Genomic DNA, 7,390 nt, shown 5'->3' on the forward strand with positions numbered 1-7,390 from the left:
AAGCTCATATTACAGCCTGAAAAGCAAGAACAGAGGTCAAAACTAAGCAAATTTCTGTCTTCCTCAAAGCTTGCTAATCACTTGAAACTTGTTAAAATGTGTTTAAAATGCATGAATTTGTTGTTTAAAACAAAAAGCATGATGTATTTCTTTCTTTTAGGCAGTTTTTATCACTTTGTGATTTTGGCCTGAAAAGCAAGAATACAGCTTCTGAGGTCAAAACTAAGCAATTTTCTGTGTCCCTCAAAGCTTGGTAATCACATGAAACGTGTTAAAATATGCTTACAATGCATTAATTTGATGTTTAAAACAAAAAGCATGATGCATTTCATTCTTTTAGGCAGTTTTTATCACTTTGTGATTTTGGGCTGAAAAGCTCATATTGCAGCCTGAAAAGCAAGAATACAGCGTCAGAGGTCAAAACTAAGCAAATTTCTGTCTTCCTCAAAGCTTGCTAATCACTTGAAACTTGTTAAAATGTGTTTAAAATACATGAATTTGTTGTTTAAAACAAAAAGCATGCTGTATTTCTTTCTTTTAGGCAGTTTTTATCACTTTGTGATTTTGGCCTGAAAAGCTCATATTACAGCCTGAAAAGCAAGAATACAGCGTCAGAGGTCAAATCTAAGAAAATTTCTATCTTCCTCAATAAAGCTTGCAAATCACTAGAAACTTGTTAAAATATGTATAAAATGTATGCATTTGTTGTTTAAAACAAAAAGCATGATGCATTTCATTCTTTTAGGCAGTTATCATCACTTTGTGATTTTGGCCTGAAAAGCTCATATTACAGCCTGAAAAGCAAGAATACAGCGTCAGAGGTCAAATCTAAGAAAATTTCTATCTTCCTCAATAAAGCTTGCAAATTACTTGAAACTTGTTAAAATATGCTTAAAATGCATGAATTTGTAGTTTAAAACAAAAAGCATGATGCATTTCATTCTTTTAGGCAGTTTTTATCACTTTGTGATTTTGGCCTGAAAAGCTCATATTGCAGCCTGAAAAGCAAGAATACAGCGTCAGAGGTCAAAACTAAGCAATTTTCTGTGTCCCTCAATAAAGCTTGGTAATCACATGAAACGTGTTAAAATATGCTTACAATGCATGAATTTGATGTTTAAAACATCAAGCATGATGCATTTCATTCTTTTAGGCAGTTATCACTTTGTGATTTTGGCCTGAAAAGCTCATATTACAGCCTGAAAAGCAAGAATACAGCGTCAGAGGTCAAAACTAAGCAATTTTCTGTGTCCCTCAATAAAGCTAACTAATCACATGAAACTTGTTAAAATATGCTTAAAATGCATGAATTTGATGTTTAAAACAAAAAGCATGATGTATTTCATTCTTTTACTCAGTTTTTATCACTTTGTGATTTGGCCTGAAAAGCTCATATTACAGCCTAAAAAGCAAGAATACAGCGTCAGATGTCAAAACTAAGCAAATTTCTGTCTTCCTCAATAAAGCTTGCTAATCACTTGAAACTTGTTAAAATATGTTTAAAATGCATCAGTTTGTTGTTTAAAACAAAAAGCATGATGCATTTCATTTTTTTAGGCAGTTTTTATCACTTTTTGATTTTGGCCTGAAAAGCTCATATTACAGCCTGAAAAGCAAGAATACAGCGTCAGAGGTCAAAACTAAGCAAGTTTCTGTCTCCCTCAATAAAGCTTGCTATTCACTTGAAACTTGTTAAAATATGTTTAAAATGCATGAATTTGTTGTTTAAAACAAAAAGTATGATGCATTTCATTCTTTTAGGCAGTTTTTATCACTTTGTGATTTTGGCCTAAAAAGCTCATATTACAGCCTGAAAAGCAAGAATACAGCGTCAGAAGTCAAAACTAAACAATTTTCTGTCTCCCTCAATAAAGCTTGCTAGTCACTTGAAACCTATTAAAATATGCTTAAAATGCATGAATTTGTTGTTTAAAACAAAAAGCATGATGCATTTCATTCTTTTAGGCAGTTTTTATCACTTTGTGATTTTGGCCTGAAAAGCTCATATTGCAGCCTGAAAAGCAAGAATACAGCGTCAGAGGTCAAAACTAAGCAATTTTCTGTGTCCCTCAATAAAGCTTGGTAATCACATGAAACGTGTTAAAATATGCTTACAATGCATGAATTTGATGTTTAAAACATCAAGCATGATGCATTTCATTCTTTTAGGCAGTTATCACTTTGTGATTTTGGCCTGAAAAGCTCATATTACAGCCTGAAAAGCAAGAATACAGCGTCAGAGGTCAAAACTAAGCAATTTTCTGTGTCCCTCAATAAAGCTTGCTAATCACATGAAACTTGTTAAAATATGCTTAAAATGCATGAATTTGTTGTTTAAAACAAAAAGCATGATGTATTTCATTCTTTTACTCAGTTTTTATCACTTTGTGATTTGGCCTGAAAAGCTCATATTACAGCCTAAAAAGCAAGAATACAGCGTCAGATGTCAAAACTAAGCAAATTTCTGTCTTCCTCAATAAAGCTTGCTAATCACTTGAAACTTGTTAAAATATGTTTAAAATGCATCAGTTTGTTGTTTAAAACAAAAAGCATGATGCATTTCATTTTTTTAGGCAGTTTTTATCACTTTTTGATTTTGGCCTGAAAAGCTCATATTACAGCCTGAAAAGCAAGAATACAGCGTCAGAGGTCAAAACTAAGCAAGTTTCTGTCTCCCTCAATAAAGCTTGCTATTCACTTGAAACTTGTTAAAATATGTTTAAAATGCATGAATTTGTTGTTTAAAACAAAAAGTATGATGCATTTCATTCTTTTAGGCAGTTTTTATCACTTTGTGATTTTGGCCTAAAAAGCTCATATTACAGCCTGAAAAGCAAGAATACAGCGTCAGAAGTCAAAACTAAACAATTTTCTGTCTCCCTCAATAAAGCTTGCTAGTCACTTGAAACCTATTAAAATATGCTTAAAATGCATGAATTTGTTGTTTAAAACAAAAAGCATGATGCATTTCATTCTTTAAGGCAGTTTTTATCACTTTGTGATTTTGGCCTGAAAAGCTCATATTGCAGCCTGAAAAGCAAGAATACAGCTTCTGAGGTCAAAATTAAGCATATTTCTGTCTCTCTCAATAAAGCTTGCTAATCACTTGAAACTTGTTAAAAATATGTTTCAAATGCATAACTTGTTGTTTAAAACAAAAAGCATGATGCATTTCATTCTTTTAGGCAGTTTTTATCACTTTGTGATTTTGAACTGAAAAGCTCATATTACAGCCTGAAAAGCAAGAATACAGCGTCAGAGGTCAAAACTAAGCAAATTTCTGTCTTCCTCAATAAAGCTTGCTAATCACTTGAAACTTGTTAAAATGTGTTTAAAATGCATGAATTTGTAGTTTAAAACAAAAAGCATGATGCATTTCATTCTTTTAGGCAGTTTTTATCACTTTGTGATTTTGGCCTGAAAAGCTCATATTACAGCCTGAAAAGCAAGAATACAGCGTCAGAGGTCAAAACTAAGCAAGTTTCTGTCTCCCTCAATAAAGCTTGCTATTCACTTGAAACTTGTTAAAATATGTTTAAATGTATGAATTTGTTGTTTAAAACAAAAAGCATGATGCATTTAATTCTTTTAGGCAGTTTTTATCACTTTGTGTTTTTGACCTGAAAAGCTCATATTACAGCCTGAAAAGCAAGAATACAGCGTCAGAGGACAAAACTAAGCAATTTTCTGTGTCCCTCAATAAAGCTTGCTAATCACTTGAAACTTGTTAAAATATGCTTAAAATGCATGAATTTGTTGTTTAAAACAAAAAGTATGATGCATTTCATTATTTTAGGCAGTTTTTATCACTTTGTTATTTTGGCCTGAAAAGCTCATATTACAGGCTGAAAAGCAAGAATACAGCGTCAGAGGTCAAAACTAAATTTTCTGTGTCCCTCAATAAAGCTTGGTAATCACATGAAACGTGTTAAAATATGCTTAAAATGCATGAATTTGTAGTTTAAAACAAAAAGCATGATGCATTTCATTCTTTTAGTCAGTTTTTATCACTTTGTGATTTTGGCCTGAAAAGCTCATATTGCAGCCTGAAAAGCAAGAATACAGCTTCTGAGGTCAAAATTAAGCATATTTCTGTCTCCCTCAATAAAGCTTGCTTATCACTTGAAACTTGTTAAAATATGCTTAAAATGCATGAATTTGTTGTTTAAAACAAAAAGCATGATGCATTTCATTTTTTTAGGCAGTTTTTATCACTTTTTGATTTTGACCTGAAAAGCTCATATTACAGCCTGAAAAGCAAGAACAGAGGTCAAAACTAAGCAAATTTCTGTCTTCCTCAAAGCTTGCTAATCACTTGAAACTTGTTAAAATGTGTTTAAAATGCATGAATTTGTTGTTTAAAACAAAAAGCATGATGTATTTCTTTCTTTTAGGCAGTTTTTATCACTTTGTGATTTTGGCCTGAAAAGCAAGAATACAGCTTCTGAGGTCAAAACTAAGCAATTTTCTGTGTCCCTCAATAAAGCTTGCTATTCACTTGAAACTTGTTAAAATATGTTTAAATGTATGAATTTGTTGTTTAAAACAAAAAGCATGATGCATTTCATTCTTTTAGGCAGTTTTTATCACTTTGTGATTTTGGCCTGAAAAGCTCATATTGCAGCCTGAAAAGCAAGAATACAGCGTCAGGTCAAAACTAAGCAATTTTCTGTCTCCCTCAATAAAGTTTGCTTTTCACTTGAAACTTGTTAAAATATGTTTAAAATGCATTAATTTGTTGTTTAAAACAAAAAGCATGATGCATTTAATACTTTTAGGTAGTTTTTATCACTTTGTGGTTTTGGCCTAAAAAGCTCATATTACAGCCTGAAAAGCAAGAATACAGCGTCAGAAGTCAAAACTAAACAATTTTCTGTCTCCCTCAATAAAGCTTGCTAATCACTTGAAACTTGTTAAAATATGCTTAAAATGCATGAATTTGTTGTTTAAAACAAAAAGCATGATGCATTTAATTCTTTTAGGCAGTTTTTATCACTTTGTGTTTTTGACCTGAAAAGCTCATATTACAGCCTGAAAAGCAAGAATACAGCGTCAGAGGACAAAACTAAGCAATTTTCTTTGTCCCTCAATAAAGCTTGCTAATCACTTGAAACTTGTTAAAATATGCTTAAAATGCATGAATTTGTTGTTTAAAACAAAAAGTATGATGCATTTCATTATTTTAGGCAGTTTTTATCACTTTGTGATTTTGGCCTGAAAAGCTCATATTGCAGCCTGAAAAGCAAGAATACAGCTTCTGAGGTCAAAACTAAGCAATTTCCTGTCTCCCTCAATAAAGCTTGCTAATCACTAGAAACTTGTTAAAATATGTATAAAATGTATGCATTTGTTGTTTAAACCAAAAAGCATGATGCATTTCATTCTTTTAGGCAATTTTTATCACTTTGTGATTTTGGCCTGAAAAGCTCATATTGCAGCCTGAAAAGCAAGAATACAGCTTCTGAGGTCAAAATTAAGCATATTTCTGTCTCTCTCAATAAAGCTTGCTAATCACTTGAAACTTGTTAAAAATATGTTTCAAATGCATAACTTGTTGTTTAAAACAAAAAGCATGATGCATTTCATTCTTTTAGGCAGTTTTTATCACTTTGTGATTTTGAACTGAAAAGCTCATATTACAGCCTGAAAAGCAAGAATACAGCGTCAGAGGTCAAAACTAAGCAAATTTCTGTCTTCCTCAATAAAGCTTGCTAATCACTTGAAACTTGTTAAAATGTGTTTAAAATGCATGAATTTGTAGTTTAAAACAAAAAGCATGATGCATTTCATTCTTTTAGGCAGTTTTTATCACTTTGTGATTTTGGCCTGAAAAGCTCATATTACAGCCTGAAAAGCAAGAATACAGCGTCAGAGGTCAAAACTAAGCAAGTTTCTGTCTCCCTCAATAAAGCTTGCTATTCACTTGAAACTTGTTAAAATATGTTTAAATGCATGAATTTGTTGTTTAAAACAAAAAGCATGATGCATTTCATTCTTTTAGGCAGTTTTTATCACTTTGTGATTTTGGCCTGAAAAGCTCATATTGCAGCCTGAAAAGCAAGAATACAGCGTCAGGTCAAAACTAAGCAATTTTCTGTCTCCCTCAATAAAGTTTGCTTTTCACTTGAAACTTGTTAAAATATGTTTAAAATGCATGAATTTGTTGTTTAAAACAAAAAGCATGATGCATTTCATACTTTTAGGCAGTTTTTATCACTTTGTGGTTTTGGCCTAAAAAGCTCATATTACAGCCTGAAAAGCAAGAATACAGCGTCAGAAGTCAAAACTAAACAATTTTCTGTCTCCCTCAATAAAGCTTGCTAATCACTTGAAACCTGTTAAAATATGCTTAAAATGCATGAATTTGTTGTTTAAAACAAAAAGCATGATGCATTTCATTCTTTTAGGCAGTTTTTATCACTTTGTGTTTTTGACCTGAAAAGCTCATATTACAGCCTGAAAAGCAAGAATACAGCGTCAGAGGACAAAACTAAGCAATTTTCTGTCTTCCTCAATAAAGCTTGCTAATCACTTGAAACTTGTTAAAATGCATGAATTTGTTGTTTAAAACAAAAAGCATGATGCATTTCATTCTTTTAGTCAGTTTTTATCACTTTGTGATTTTGGCCTGAAAAGCTCATATTGCAGCCTGAAAAGCAAGAATACAGCTTCTGAGGTCAAAATTAAGCATATTTCTGTCTCCCTCAATAAAGCTTGCTTATCACTTGAAACTTGTTAAAATATGCTTAAAATGCATGAATTTGTTGTTTAAAACAAAAAGCATGATGCATTTCATTTTTTTAGGCAGTTTTTATCACTTTTTGATTTTGACCTGAAAAGCTCATATTACAGCCTGAAAAGCAAGAACAGAGGTCAAAACTAAGCAAATTTCTGTCTTCCTCAATAAAGCTTGCTAATCACTTGAAACTTGTTAAAATGTGTTTAAAATGCATGAATTTGTTGTTTAAAACAAAAAGCATGATGTATTTCTTTCTTTTAGGCAGTTTTTATCACTTTGTGATTTTGGCCTGAAAAGCAAGAATACAGCTTCTGAGGTCAAAACTAAGCAATTTTCTGTGTCCCTCAATAAAGCTTGCTATTCGTTTGAAACTTGTTAAAATATGTTTAAATGTATGAATTTGTTGTTTAAAACAAAAAGCATGATGCATTTCATTCTTTTAGGCAGTTTTTATCACTTTGTGATTTTGGCCTGAAAAGCTCATATTGCAGCCTGAAAAGCAAGAATACAGCGTCAGGTCAAAACTAAGCAATTTTCTGTCTCCCTCAATAAAGTTTGCTTTTCACTTGAAACTTGTTAAAATATGTTTAAAATGCATGAATTTGTTGTTTAAAACAAAAAGCATGATGCATTTCATACTTTTAGGCAGTT

This window comes from Danio aesculapii, chromosome 3 (genome assembly GCF_903798145.1).
Source record: "Danio aesculapii chromosome 3, fDanAes4.1, whole genome shotgun sequence".
Taxonomy (NCBI): Eukaryota; Metazoa; Chordata; class Actinopteri; order Cypriniformes; family Danionidae; genus Danio; species Danio aesculapii.